The following is a 15,209-nucleotide window of genomic DNA, read 5'->3' as shown; positions in this document are numbered from 1 at the left end:
TATGAAAAGGGATATCAATTGCATTATACTGCATACGGTACGTTCTATTCATCACAGGTGCCAAAACAATCTCGTTCCCAGACCCCACGGGAACATTTGTACTAGCAGGTACTTGGGCTCTGGGAACGAGATTGGCACCAAGAGTGCAATACTGTATGTGCGCATGCTCAAAACTCAAAGAGGGATCCATCATTTCTGCTGCAGCCAAGTGGATTATTTACAAAAAAAAACTTGCATATATCAAATAGGTTCATTTGTCGTTGTAAGGCATGAAATCATATAAGGAATCAACCACCCTGTGCTAGTACTTACTATATAGAAGGGCACGAACAAACTATTTGGAGCTGCGCTTTCTACATTTGCAAATTAGGAGAGTGGGGTGATGAAAGGCAATAAACCTCACTTGGATGTTTCCTTTACCATTGTCACTAATATTCATGCCCCTCCCCTCCCCCCTAATGTTCTTCTCCTTCTGCGGAGAAATGTAAACCGGGGTCTTGACGTTTTAAACTACGAAACTACGAAACTTAAACAATTCAGTTATCAACTATTAAAATTATTCTTTATTGATACTTTCATACTACGACATTGTTACAGATGGCAAAGCATTATGGATTTACATCTGTTCTCGTCTCCATAGCAACACATCTAGGCGACCAGAATCGTGCATGCACAGTTGATTGATGGATCTGTCGTAGTGCTGTTAGTAGCACTGTTCATTGTTCATCGTCTGTATCCTGAAGCGATATAAGGCAATAATCTTGACATTGGTTTTCCATTTGACATTATTTACGAATAGAATAACTCCTGGGTCAAGCGCGTAGCCACGAAGGTGCGCAAAATGCATCCCCCACTCCACCCTCCCTCAGTCGCAAAAATGTGTCTTTTTAAAGAGACCAGATTCCATATATTTTCACAATATATCTATCTCATAACTGCGCACCCCGATCAAAATATTCATTATACCCGTGCACCCCCCCCCCCCTGCTCACTGTACCTAGTAACACTAGAGCCACTAGAGTCAAAGGGTGGCCCTATAAAAACATGAGGGACAATTTATTTTTATAAGGCAATGGGGGCTGAAGGAATTGAAATGGGGGAGGTATGCAACCAAATAAGGCCTAGAAGGGGATGAGGTCACCCAAAAATACAAAGAAAAGAGAGGCTATGGAGAACATTACTTTGGCAGACTTTGGCCGCGTCGAGTCGTAGCCGGTAGTTTGAGCCCACGACACCTGGGTTCATTATCATGGATTATGGCGGCTGATTGAGCGATTATGATTGAGGGGCAGATGAATTGAAATTTTTTTATTCAAATGAAACTCAAATCCTATTCTTTTCTTTAACGTGCTTCTGAATTTGCGTTTTTTAATAAGGTTGTTGTCTATTTTGTCCAACTATTGAGTGTGGAATTATTCAGCTACCCAACCAATTTGTGCAGAAACTTTTGCGTGAAAGGCCCTGAGGCAAAACATAAAGATCCTGATTTAACGTGGAGTTATTATGTAGAAGTTATGTGAAAAACGCTTTCAGACAAGATAATCTCAGTTTCTGGCTTATAAATTTTTAAATGGATTTTGTCATCGTCGTACCTCTAATTCCCTCACCTCTGAATCTCTTAAGTAGCGCATCCTCTTCTTCTTTTTCGGGCTCCCTGTGTAGGCCACCCTGGGCGCCGTAGTACCTGGCCTCTCTGAGCCCCAGTCGATTATTGTCCCTACGCGCCTCCAAGTTTCTTCCTTCTCTGAAGAAGCCGTGAGCGGATTGTGTAATGAGACACAGCGTCAAAACCACCGTAAGGATCACTAAAGTACTTTTGTTTGTTGCCATGGTAATGATGTCCTAAAATTTAAAAGCCAATGTTAGACATTTGAAGATTGCGCTAAAAAGTTTACTTTTTTCATTGTCAGGAATTTGCGATATTCCAAGAACCTTCCAAGAACGCAATCTTTATTTCTCGATATTATGTAATTATTTTCGCGAAAATGTTTTGCATTGATACTAATGTAAATATAAAAAAATAAAGAAAAATGTGAAAATAAAAGTAAAGTGTTTAGAATCCATTTTTTTAAAATGAAAGTCTTCATCAATATACCTTCTACCGATGTACCTAGGTCTGACCTGGCTGTGATAAAGTGGCAAGCAAAGTGAGAAGGAAAAAAATATTAGCCAAAGAGCTTCTTTTACTCAGTCTTTAAGGAAGAAGAAAAATCTGGATTAAAACCGTATGTTTCCATGCAACCTGAAAAATGGTATCTTTTTTACTTAGACTGTAGATATTGTATTTCTTCTTTAAGACATACCTCATAAAAGGATTCTCGGCGGGATAATAACCTTAGAAAACCTCTTTTTCCGGAAAAATAGAATTATGAACCGCGCGTCGCTCTCGTCTAGCCACAGATAAGACTAACCTCAGAAGTCTCTAAGCAAATATGTATAGTTTTGTTTTAAAACTATCTAGATATTGACATATGTTCATGGTATTAGAAGGCAAATACCTTGAATCAGATATCCTTTAAGTAGATAGACCTTTCTCGTAAATGAATTGTATGTCGCTCAAATAAACCTTTCTATGGATTTATCTATCTCTAACGATACACTGCATCTTAAACTAGAGTTCAGGATTCTTGACTTGGATGTAATAAACTTGGGAGACATCGTATCCGTTTATACTATAAGCTGACAGTCTACATAAGCTCATTTTTCTGTGACAAAAATAGACCATTTTGTGGAATTGACGGAAACTTGCCGTGTCACGTGATACGGCTCAACGCGCATGGCTTGGTTCGAATCTGATGTTTGACAGACAAAGGCGAGAATACAATGAAAGTCGGCAAAATTTGCTAAGCTTTCGTCCTAAAGTAAATCTCTATTGGTCAGGGCTGTGCTTTAGTGTTGAAAATGGTCTTAGTGAAATAATGTTAAATCTCGATCAATACTTTACACCTACGGCACTAATCGCGCTCTCATTGGTTGATTAGCGTGCCGTATATCCTCGTACTCAGAAGCAACGCAATACTTTGAGATGAAAAAATTTCTGAAAACGCTTTATGATACATATCTTATTGTTTTCGTTCAGGGGCTGCGCAGTGTGTTTTTGAAAGGGGGTTCAGATAGTGAAATCTATCTAACGATGAAAGGGTGTATAATGAGAATGGGGGCTGAGCTACAAAGAATGTATAACAAAGTTTATCATGAGGGGGGGCTTAAACGGAGCTGAAGGAGTCTCCCGCCTCCTGCGAGCTTCTTTGACCATGAAACGATGGAAAACTAATCGTGTCCGATTTCCCGAAAGGCCTGCACTCTTGGTCAATAAGAGCTATTTATTTGGGTTGAAAATTAGAATTGTAAACAGAAAATTCACGAGGAGTTAGCTGGGCGAGTTACCAAAATCGAGTTATCGGGACTCAATTGAGTTAAAAATGCCCCAAGAACCTGAAAGGGACTGAAAAATGTGGGTTATGTTGTTTTTATGGTTTAGAAAAGAAACACTTAGTTGTTAATGGGACAAGGGGCATTCTGTTTTGTTTTGCGACACTGCGAAATTGTACATTTAACCAAACGGGATTAAGACACGATTTGTTTAGAATATACTAATCAACAGATGAAAAGAAGAACAATTAAACGGTATTTACAATTTCGATAAGCAAAGCTTAGTGTGACGAATATATTCAACTTACCTAAAAAAATAAATATCCTTTTGAAACTCTCCTATCTTGACTGCGCCACTGAGGAGCCCTAACTTAAAGTAGTGTGCTTAAAAAGGCGTCCGGCGTTTCTTATATAGAGGAATTCATAAATGAGATCTCTAGTGCACTGTTTCAGGGGCTAGACCCCTCAACACTTAAAGTTCGATCCGCCACACGATAAGCCATTAGGCCGAGTTAATTGATGTCTTCCTAATTATCATGATTTACACCTATTACCACGCTGATCTTCAACAGTCGATTCCTCTTCCTGATAATCATGAAAGCAATTGTCGACCTTACCCAATGGTGGCTCGTGTTTGGCGAGTTTATTTTGTTTATATCTCAGTTGTGTTAGTTTTATCGGGATGTTAAGCCGAGAAATTTCATAGCCTTTGGTGATAAACCGATTTATATGACGTGCTGTTTTGTCGTACACTAAACAAAACTGATCAAATAGTCATGTGTTGTTTAAAACAGACGTATGATACAGCTTAAGAACGGATGAAGAGGGCGTGGTTTCCTTTATCTTTTCTTTGATGAAAATGGAATTGTCCTATGTTATGCACCTGTTAGAAAACATTCAAACGTAAGAGGAGCAAAAAACACTTGCATCAAACCAAAATAAATTTCATTCCCAAAACAGTCAATTCATTTCCGATTAATAACTTTAAGTTCTACTAAAAATGCATGGTCTTTATATCTTTCCAATTATATGAGATGGAAATAACAAAATAAGAAATTTGAATTTGAGTAATTATTTATTAAATTAAGATATGTAATGGTTATGTGTATAGCTTCTTTGACAGTGGTTAACATTTAACGACCAAATAATCGCCCATCCTTGTAAAGCACTAGTTAAAATAAAGTCATTATATTAGTAGTGTCATCAAGTGCCATTCTACCTCTTTCGAGACCATTTTTGCGCATCAATTCACGATTTGTTCACTGGAGATCATGTATATTGGTGAATTCACGCCTTCCCTATTATCAAGATGTAATCAAAGCTTTCTCCGGTTATTTAATCTATCTACGGATATTAGACTCAATACCTCTTCTTTTTTTCATTTAAATGGCCTTGGGGCTTTCTCTTTTCCCCTTATAACAATACAGCAAAAAAATAATGAAAGGATTCCAAAAATTCCCTGATGCTACTGATCAACTTTTCTCCTATTAAATGTTTTGTATTCGTAGGTTATAGGTGTGCCCCATTTTTTGCTTTTTGACGTCTCGGTATTTTAAAAGGGTGTATTGCCAGCATTTAATCAATCTTCGTCAAAAAAGCTTTTAGAGTTTCATAAAAATCACGCGCGTTGTAATCTTCTTATGAGTAATGGAGTTAAGACGCAGAGAAACATTATTACATTTCTAAATGGGATTAAAATCCCATAATCTGCTCTAATGGATAGCTCAACTGAAGCTCTCGTGCACAAATTGACATCTACTTTCGTTTGTTAGACTTCTGTTAGACAAATATTTAGAGAGCTCACAAATAGTGTCAGGCTTGGCCAAAACCCAGCTTTCAGTTTTAAAGGTCACTGCCATTTTATGTAAAGTATTTGTTACAATCGTTTGCAGGCATTTGGAGTTTTGCACTTTCAGATTATTCTTGAGATCACACTCCTCGGAAACCTTAAAGCGTGCACAAACCCCTAATTATTTTTTTTCCTGTTCTATATGACACCGTATAGCACTTAACATCTATTGCGGTTTTTGGCTTTATCGTCTTAACGACGTGATTTTTTTTGTAAATTAAATGTATTTATCCTTTTTGTTTGTATATTATACATGTACAATTTTGCCTTAATGTCACAGAGTAGTTCTTTGTTTACTTTGCTATATTTTTCACATCAAAGATTCCGACAATGATAAAATTGAATATAAAGTGGAAAATGAAGTTATTTGGAGCAGATAGAAACGTGAAGATTTTCTCACTTAAGCAAATAAGAGTTTCTTTTGTCATTTTTGAATATGAGTATATGCCCTCAGAAAGATGAAACGGCATCTGGATCAATAATTATACTTAAACACGCTCTTATACTATTATGTATATCATATTATTATTTGTTGGAGTTGAGGAGTGCAAAAAAAATATTTTAAAACCAGCTTTTGCGTCATTAAGCACCCACATACATTTTAAAAAATCGAGTACAACTTTAAGCTCCTCTTTTTGTCTTGGGAACGCCCCATTTGTTAAGTGTCTCATTGTTCGAATCTCTAAATTCTATTGAGTAATTTATAAGTCTCGAGGGTTTTATTAAAAGTCGTACTCATTATGTCAAATTAAACACATTAAGAAGAATAGAAAACAAAATGGAACTTTTTCCATATTCATACTCTTTGCTTCCGCTTCTAGCTCAAAGCCTTCAGCGTATAATAGATTTTTGTTACCAAATTTCTCATTCCAGCAGATTTTGAAAATATTTATTTGCAGGGGCTCGACTCACATAACCTGTGCGTCGAGCAGAGCCTAGAGAACAGAAAGTTGGAGTTTACTATCTTATCAAGATAAAATACCAGCTTGAAAAACGCGTTGTGATAAGCTATTAAAAGAATGTTATCCTTGCGAACATTACTGTGAAAAAAATACAAACGAAGCGATAAAGATATAAAAGGCAACCGATAGTGCGACATTGCGAAGGCATGGTACCAGGCGATACTTTTTAGCTTCTTGGATATAAAATCGGCAGTCCGTTTGCAATAGCAATATCTTGCCAGCCTGAATGCCCAATCTACTTTCTATAAGCATCTATATAGAGTCTGGAAAGCATATCTCGTAAGGCCTGTTCAATGAATCAGTACGAAAAAGAGGGGCTTCATACCTACCTGCAGTCCTGACTGTTAATCCTCTCGAGTCTAAGCAGCTAATTGCTCGGTGTTCACGCGTCTTTATATCAACGCAAGCTTGTTATGCAGTAGGATTTAGATTTGAGGGAGGGGCGGAAAGTCTATTGTGGAGTGGCTTGCTTTTTAACCAGTCGATGAACCCTGAGGCACTAATTCAATCCGTAGGATACGTTGAACAATGGAAAGCCTATTTTCGCGCGTGAAAAGAGAACTTTAGTTATACACCTGTGGTAGAGCTGATGCGATGGTTGTCAAGAGTTCCTCAGCAGTGCTGAGCAGAAATTACATCCCTTAATCAAAGCTGCGGGATACCTTTTTAAATTGCTTGGCCACTTTAGTGAATTTACATGTCAAGAAACAATGTCTAAATAGGTGCACAATAAAGCGTCCGCGGCATTGAATAAACAAAAATACGCGGGCCTTTAGCACGGCCTTTTCTCATTTCCGCTAACTGATTGTTTAGGCGAGAAAATGTCCTTTCTTTTATTTTACTTGCGTGGTTAAATTGCTGTTTGAAGCGTTGACACTATCGCCTCAAAAGCTAAATACGGAAATTAAGGGCGTACTTTTAACTCCGTCTTTTGTGACAAGTCAAAATCTCAAGGAGCTTAAAATAATGAGTTGAAGTCAGTACACGAAGGTCACTTGCAACTCATGTTTCCGTAAGTTCAATATGTTATTCCCAAAGTACGTCAGGAGACATTTCATAGAAGAAATGACAGTAGAAAACGCTGATATTTGCACTTAGTATTTACAAGAGCATTTTGCCATCGCGCTATGAAAACATTCCTGAAGAACAACCTCAAACACAAGGAAATAAATATTGACTTCACATCCGAATGGCTAAGTAACTAATAGTTTGCAGGCCCATACTAAAACAAATTCCTTCTCTTATATTTTTCGGTATTTTTTAACATATCCGACAAAATACAATGTACAATAGAATTAAATATTTATGTTCAAAAGTAATCAACGAAGTCGTTTCTTATATTCATTGTTTTATGTGTTTCTCAGAGGCGCCAAGGTTTTTTCCTCGCCAACATAAACCTTTCAGGGCTAATAATATGTAAAGTTCGTTTACGATGTTTACATATTTACTGCGCCTCTTTAGAACACAGTAGAACCTGTTCTAAAAACGTGACTTTGAAGCAGCTATCGGATGATTTTTTGTCTCGTTTTATGATAATGTATCGTTGAAAATTCAACTCTTTTGCCCTTTTTTCCCCGATCTTTTTTCTTCTCTGCAATTTGTTCAAAAGACACCTCCCCCCTACCAGGCCCGCATCACGAAGCCTGAAGGATTAACCTCGCAGCGCCAGGGACATAACGCATAAAGAATGCCCCATGAAAAACTTCCAAAACCACTGTGTTGTTAGCCCGTCATCTAACCCTCTGAATTTATATATATGATTTATTTCAATGAAAGGATCTAGAAAAAAGGCTAGCTGTTGGCGAAACGATAATGGTAGATATGTAAACTGCCCGTCGAAGACATTAAAATGAAAGATAAAAACCAATATTGAAAGATTAAAATCATAAATAGACAAAATGTCCTGCGGACTAAATGTTTATACCGTGGAACAAGTTCTTCATTAGATTTATTGAGAATAGAAGACCCCTTTTACTCACTGCTCCCACACCCAAAGGATTGTAATTATATGCCAGATCCCACGCCACATTTTGAGGGTCTATTGTCAACTCAAAAATGTTTTGTTAAACATCTCTTTGAAAATATCTAAAAAAAAGATAACCGAATAGAAGATAACTCTGTGGAGCTAGCCCAGGATTTGCTGAGGAAGGGGGGAGGGGTGGTACCCACATCATATGCAAGTCATCAGATTTTGTGTTTATAATAATAGCTTCGAGGTATTTCTTTTGTGTAGCTGTTTTGTCTACTGTTGGAAGTATAGTAGGCTCTGCTGTGTGTTTGTGTGTGTGTGTGTGTGGGAGGGGGGGGGGGGAGTCAGTGACGCTTTGTGTAAGAACATCCCCTCTATTTTACAGCCCGTAAAAGTGAAACACCGTTGTACTTAGTCAGCGGTTAGCATGGTCTATGTGTTTGTGTGTGTGTGGGGGGGGGGGGAGGGGGGGGAGTCAGTGACGCTTTGTGTAAGAACATCCCCTCTATTTTACAGCCCGTAAAAGTGAAACACCGTTGTACTTAGTCAGCGGTTAGCATGGTCTATGTGTTTGTGTGTGTGTGTGTGGGGGGGGGGGGGGGGGGGTGAAGTCAGTGACGCTTTGTGTAAGAACATCCCCTCTATTTTACAGCCCGTAAAAGTGAAACACCGTTGTACTTAGTAAGCTATTAGCATAGTCTATTGTAAGAGTGTCCTAGGACTAGCATAATTGAATGCTTTATTTACGGACGCTTGTAAGCAAAGATGGCTCTAATAGGATTTTTTTTTTGCTTAGTTTCGCCCGGTTTCTAAGAATCACCACTACTCTTCCAAATTATTATGTACTTTCTGAATCCAGATTGGTTTCTTCCGGCCTGTTTTGAGCAGAAAAAAATATCAAAATTGATTAATCTATCGATGGATCACTCTGGCAAACAACAACATATGCTCTTGTCAAAATTGAGATGAATGTTGATCGCAAATTTTCAAGTCTTTGTTGTTCGTTTGGGCTTTACCGTGAATGATAATCAGATCATTAAACTCTTATGGAATCTTCACAGTCCTTTAAAGGAAAACGGAGGAAGTGGTATGTTCTGTTATCCAATATCTTCTATCATCATATGGATAAGGGTTGTTCTTACTGCCAAAATGAAGAAGACTTCCTTGAAAAATAAGGAAAAGCAAACGATGTCATTTGTACGTATTATTGACTTTTTCCGACACCTGTGCACTCGATATCTATAGCTGGAAAGGTTTGGAAAAGGAGATTAAAAAGGCAAAGAAGTAAGATCATTGCTCATCTGTGATTCTGGTTCATTCATGTGTTGTTGATGATTTCGCACAATGCAACAGCATGGTATTTCCATCAAATTCTCTCTTTAGTAGTTTGTAGTATATTGATAAATTCATCTTTTGTATTTTGATAGAAATCCGTAACTGAAGTACTATATTTTCCCAGCATACCCACGCATGGAAGTGATCGATTAAGATTTCTGGCAGATAAAATGGGTCTGTTACCTTATTCCGATTTATTTTATTAATTTGCGTCTCTATTCACTACAAAAAGGTGGTGACATTTTGTATAAGACTTATATAATATTTAATTTACTATGCTCTTATTATTTCTTTGATAATTTTCTAGTGTTTCCTAAAGGTACAGCACAGAAAGTCGGTAGAGCTCTGCCCTGTTTGACGGTTTGAATAAGTCAGCCATCTGCCCATGGGCCCGGCCTTTTATACCGCAGGTGCAGCCCCTGGGCGCCCCCGCACATCATGGGTATTTTATACCGCAGGTGCAGCCCCTGGGCGCCCCCGCACAACATGGGTATTTTATACCGCAGGTGCAGCCCCTGGGCGCCCCCGCACAACATGGGTATTTTATACCGCATGGTGCAGCCCCTGGGCGCCCCCGCACATCATGTATATTTTATACCGCAGGTGCAGCCCCTGGGCGCCCCCGCACAACATGTATATTTTATACCGCAGGTGCAGCCCCTGCGCGCCCCCGCACAACATGGGTATTTTATACCGCAGGTGCAGCCCGCACAACATGTATATTTTATACCGCAGGTGCAGCCCGCACAACATGTATATTTTATACCGCAGGTGCAGCCCCTGCGCGCCCCCGCACAACATGGGTATTTTATACCGCAGGTGCAGCCCGCACAACATGTATATTTTATACCGCAGGTGCAGCCCGCACAACATGTATATTTTATACCGCAGGTGCAGCCCGCACAACATGTATATTTTATACCGCAGGTGCAGCCCCTGGGCGCCCCCGCACATCATGTATATTTTATACCGCAGGTGCAGCCCCTGGGCGCCCCCGCACAACATGTATATTTTATACCGCAGGTGCAGCCCCTGCGCGCCCCCGCACAACATGGGTATTTTATACCGCAGGTGCAGCCCGCACAACATGTATATTTTATACCGCAGGTGCAGCCCCTGGGCGCCCCCGCACAACATGTATATTTTATACCGCAGGTGCAGCCCGCACAACATGTATATTTTATACCGCAGGTGCAGCCCCTGGGCGCCCCCGCACAACATGGGTATTTTATACCGCAGGTGCAGCCCGCACAACATGTATATTTTATACCGCAGGTGCAGCCCGCACAACATGTATATTTTATACCGCAGGTGCAGCCCGCACAACATGTATATTTTATACCGCAGGTGCAGCCCCTGGGCGCCCCCGCACAACATTGGTATTTTATACCGCAGGTGCAGCCCATGCGCGCCCCCGCACAACATGGGTATTTTATACCGCAGGTGCAGCCCATGCGCGCCCCCGCACAACATGGGTATTTTATACCGCAGGTGCAGCCCCCTTGGCGCCCTGGCGCATTTTATACCGCTGGTCCGATTTTTAAGGAGTGGGCACTATGTTTTGAGGCCATGAACCTGGAGGATCACATTAAGGCGCGCCCCTAGGATTGGCTGGGGGGGGGGGGTGCGCAGTCATAGGTATCACGTGGAAAAAGCATAGGATTTGAAGAAATGACCTACTCTTTGGCCGCCAAGGGGGGGGGATGCGCGTCTGATTAAAGGTATCTAAGTGACGTAAAAGTTGTGTTAGCTGATCTCGTTTTTTCGAAAAGTTAAAACACCACTTAATCACTCGGACCCCCCATAAAGATGTAGGCCGCGCGCGGAGCTCCATAGGTAGAGAAATGGTCTATAACTAGGCGACTCGGTTTTTTTCGTCATCGCGCGGTACCCTGTGATGTCGCCCGCCCGTGGAGCCAGCACAATTTGAAATAACTTTGCACAAAGACTCAACAGAAAAATATATATACATTGATAGTGCTTAAAAAAAAGCACTATCCGAGAATGTTACCTGTTTTTATAGAACCCTGACAAATATATTAGAACCTAGAATAATTAAGCTTTTTGTGTTTTTTATTTTGCACTCACGGGAACCCTGCGTCTGTTTAATTTCCCGCGCTTTTCGCAACTCCTGGGCGTTTGAACCCCCCACACCCCGGAATTTCCAATTCCCTCAATGGAGGGGGGGTATGGATATTTTCTGGAACTACACATTCGCTCGAAAATGATGCCGTCAAACTTTCAAACATTCAAGATATTGTGGGTGAAAAAATGGAAGACTAGATTGATAAAGAATTAACAAGTAGAGCACTAAATTTCCTCTAAACATTGTCGAACTGGTTTGAAATCCGACGAACTGTTGCTCATCATTCGGAAGACGGCACATTGAATCCTTTGCTTTGGGAGCAAATTGATAAACTTACAATAATTTTTATCGGACAATGTCTAATGACGAAGATGGGAAAGTACAAAGAAAGAACGTATTTGTCTCTATCAACACGGGGGTAAACCGGAGTAAGCTGTGTAAAACTTTTGAATTTAATAAATATTCAATTTCCAGAAATTCCTTTCCCCCTAATATTAGTAATGGTGATTCTCGTAATGGATTTCCCTATAACTTAAAGAAAGTAAATCCCCCGTAATCATCATGTTCGATCAATCTATTGTATCAAGCGCCTTTTCTTCTTCTGTTTGGTTGATCACAATGCACATGTTATTTTCATGTTTAGTACAGGGATATTTTGTAAGTTGAGTTTTTTTTCTTCACTATAGAAATGGCGAAAACGAAATGGCGTAAAGCGAGTAAACACAAAACTTAACGTTCAGGGTATAAGAAACGAGCATCCACTCAATAGCATTTTGTTTAATGTTTGAATATACTTGAATTAAATAATTGTTATGAATCTTCCTGCTGCTGATTCTAAAAGAAAGTCAACCCTTTTTGTATAGCACAGAATTGAGATTTTTAGGATGAAAAAGTAAATTATCTCTAAAAGGATGGCTCTATATATTAAAGTTAAAACTTCTCTGGGATTACTTATCTCTCCCGTGGTAGATTTTCCGCGCTGTTTACTGGGTTGCATTGAATGTCTTTTAGTTCTTGGGCAGGCTTAAGGTACAGAAAGCGTACGTCTCAGTACTTCTTGAGCAAAGACAAGAAGTTTGGCATTTCTTGGTTACTTGGAAAATATTTTGATTTTTCCTCGTGCATAACTGATGCCGGGAAAGTTAGGAAAAGACAAAGGGGTCTTTCCATCATGAGGAATAGAGCTAAGCTTTTGAATGCCCTGCCACATAATTTGTTTAATGCATCGTTCTTTAGAAATTAAAGTGTGAAGTTCTATTGTAAAGCAGTTGTGACAGGTTTTTCTTAAAAAAAAAAGTCGAGACACTCGTAAGCGACCATCCTTAGGAAACTGAACATTTTGGTCGCTATTAGAGCTGGTCGCCAAATACAATAGGTGTTGGTAGCCTCCATCTTTGAATGTTTTTTGGACTTTTTCTGTATTTATGAATTGGGCTTCCTGTTGTACTATTCATAGAAGAGAGGGGACTGAGGGCGAGTTGAACCGGAACCCGGAAGAGAGGCAAGGGGGACAAAACTCCCTCCCTCCCAGGCCACCGCTCTTTTTCGATAAGCCACAGGAAGCCCGAAATCGAAAAAAGCCCTTTTTCCCAGGGCCCAAAACACGTTCCCACTCGAGAACCTCAAAATATTGGGGGAGGGTACGATACAGAAACAATAAGAAAGTATTGAGGGGAGTGGAGGTGGGGAATATGACACAGCCCTTGTCATGTGAAGCACTGTTGTGGCTCCCGTCGAAAACTCCATGTTCTGCTCCATAGAAATATATTGAGATGTACAGGCGCGTACCCAGGATTAACTTAGGGGGGGCCACTATCCACCTCAATGGAATTGTTAAATATACATTGCATATAGATGTCTTTCGGTAGAATTCCTCTCTTTTTCAACCTCGAACAAACACGTAACATCAAATGTTTTGTCAATTTTTGTTTATGTATTTGTGTAAATAACAGTCTAACACACAAATAAACCATGGGATATTACTGGCCAACACTCCTTTTTCGTGTTCAAAATTGTTTTTTGAGGTGTGCGAAAGCCCAGCATTAAATAACCTCCGTTCGCCGTTTTCATGTCTATAACAACATATGGCTATGATTTGTCCAAAGCGATGAAAGGCCGACGCGTTAACACAGCAGAGGCCAACCGTGCTAACACTTTAATTCCAATTTAATGCAAAAAACTGAGGGAAAGTTCGATTGTTTGTTCCATTTGTTTATGTTTGCTAGTGAGAGATGTACAGGACCCGAAATAATCCCAGGACCCGAAACGATCCCAGGACCCAAAATGATCCCCAAAAGTACCCCAACTGATCCGGGGACCCGAAACCATACCGAGGAGTCCCCGGAATCAACCCCACGGAATTGCGGTAATGGACAAAGGGAAAGCAGAAGAAAGAAAGGGGTTGACAGCGAATCTATTTCTAAATAACATGACTTAAAAATATAAATTCCAATAAAATACTTCTATTTATTACATTGCCCCGGCGGTAAACCCCATAAACAGAGTCCAAAACAAATACACAACTTTTAATTGCTACTGAAGGGAGTACAACATAAACATAGCACAGCCAAAGCACAGCCTTGCTCAGAACTACCAAACTTTTGACCTTCGAAACATTTGCAATTCCAACACATGACTCTGACACTATAAATCTCGTTTCCGGTAAACATCACCCCAAAATTCTATATTCATTTGACAACCAAACGTGTTTTTCACCACGAAATCCATGTTCACACGAGCGAATATTTACCGACAGCCGGTTTGGCCAAGAAGATGGAACGACAAAAGCACACTGAGGGGCCACTGAGTAATGCACTCAAACAACCCTTTTACTACCGTTGCAAAATAAAGAGATGTGGCTTTTGTTGAAAGCAATATGTGAGTTTTGAATTTCCTTATGTAGTTGTGCGTACACCACTGCATGATTTCTCTCTATCTCTCTTTATGATAGGTCTTTCATTCACCGAACACAAACAAACATTGTCCTACAGGAAAGCAGAGGCATGTCTAATCTGTGGAGACATTCGTTTATGGCTTGTTATGTATAAATTATTTATTCACGCCTGATTCTTCAAATTACCATCACGGGAATTTTTATTTGACCCCAATGCTGACTCAACCAAGCTGTCGAAAGCTGTATTTCCCGCGCAGTCGTATATAAAAATCTTAATACTATGGTTTTAATTAATTCAAATTTCTGGATTGTAACAAAAATGACGCTAAGATGTTTCATATGTTTTTAAAACTGAAAGCCAATCCACATTCCTTTTGTTTGTCCATTACTGCAATTCCTTGGGGTTCATTTCGGGGACTCTTGGGGATCGTTTCGGGTCCCGGGATCATTTGGGGTACTTTCGGGGATCGTTTCGGGTCCTGGGATCATTTCGGGTCCTGGGATCGTTTCGGGTCCTGGGACCGTTTCGGGTCCTGGGATCATTTCGGGTCCTGTAGAGAGAAGACAAGGGGGTCGTTAGATGGCTGAACTCTTATGGGGACTAGCTAAGGTTAGAGGCATTAAAATCCCACGGGGGTAGGCTAAGTTCTGAGCTGTTAAATTCCTGAGGGGATGGGCTAAGGTAAGATGTGCTTAACTCCCAGGGGGATAGGCTAAAGTCAGATTCACTTAACTCCCAAGGG

At 40.1% G+C, this 15,209-nt stretch overlaps 1 long non-coding RNA gene across 1 annotated transcript; it reads right to left on the bottom strand.

The window, feature by feature from the left end:
* Nucleotides 1-545: 545 nt before the first annotated feature.
* LOC5515904 lies at nucleotides 546-6,777 on the bottom strand. The gene is made up of 3 exons (XR_004297010.2): nucleotides 6,513-6,777; nucleotides 1,608-1,842; nucleotides 546-737 (listed from the first exon to the last, which is right to left on the bottom strand). It is a non-coding gene; the product is annotated as an uncharacterized LOC5515904 (long non-coding RNA).
* Between the last annotated feature and the right edge of the window lie 8,432 nt (nucleotides 6,778-15,209).

The sequence above is a fragment of the Nematostella vectensis genome, chromosome 1 (genome assembly GCF_932526225.1).
Source record: "Nematostella vectensis chromosome 1, jaNemVect1.1, whole genome shotgun sequence".
Taxonomy (NCBI): Eukaryota; Metazoa; Cnidaria; class Anthozoa; order Actiniaria; family Edwardsiidae; genus Nematostella; species Nematostella vectensis.
The sequence above is the reverse complement of the archived record's forward strand: the minus strand, read 5'-3'. Positions and strand labels throughout refer to the sequence as shown.